This window comes from Bison bison, unplaced genomic scaffold, assembly GCF_000754665.1.
Source record: "Bison bison bison isolate TAMUID 2011002044 unplaced genomic scaffold, Bison_UMD1.0 scf7180017864495, whole genome shotgun sequence".
NCBI lineage: Eukaryota > Metazoa > Chordata > Mammalia > Artiodactyla > Bovidae > Bison > Bison bison.
The window spans coordinates 14,214,812-14,215,391 of NW_011495054.1; the positions used below are offsets into that span (position 1 = coordinate 14,214,812).

General features: G+C 65.3%; 1 long non-coding RNA gene across 1 annotated transcript; it reads left to right on the forward strand.

The window, feature by feature from the left end:
* Nucleotides 1-250: 250 nt before the first annotated feature.
* On the forward strand, nucleotides 251-580 carry LOC104980184. The gene is made up of 2 exons (XR_824235.1): nucleotides 251-331; nucleotides 486-580. It is a non-coding gene; the product is annotated as an uncharacterized LOC104980184 (long non-coding RNA).

A 580-nucleotide genomic window follows, 5' to 3' on the forward strand; every position in this document is an offset into this window, starting at 1 on the left:
CAGAGGAGACCCCCTTGAGCAGACAGAGGGCATGTGCACTGCTCAGGGAGGGGCAGGCTTTCTCACTCAGCCCAGAGACAGTCTGGGCACCTGGTCACAGGCCTGGGAGGCAGGCCCCAGGAAACTCCTCCTAGGAGCCCAGCTGCTCTCCGATCAGCAGGGGGCGGGTCACCAGGCCACGAGGGCCAGGAAGATTTGCATGAGGACATCCCTTCTGAGGATAAAAGAGCCCAGAGGCCCCAGCGCTGCTGTGGGCTCAGAGGCAGAGCTCGGGGCGCATCCACCATGGCCTGGACCCCTCTCCTGCTGCCCCTCCTCACTCTCTGCACAGGTGCGGCCCCCCGGCCCTGCCCACAGGCTCCGGCCACACAGGACCCTGGGCTGGGCCTGCCCCGAACCCAGAGTGCACTCCAGGCACCGCCTCAGGGTGGGATGCCCAGGGAAGGGGTCCTTCTTTCTCATCCCCTCACCCTCCTCTCTTCCAGGCTCCGTGGTCTCCTATGAACTGACCCAGCCGACTTCAGTGTCAGTGGCCTTGGGACAGACGGCCAAGATCACCTGCTCGGGGGACCTGCTGGAT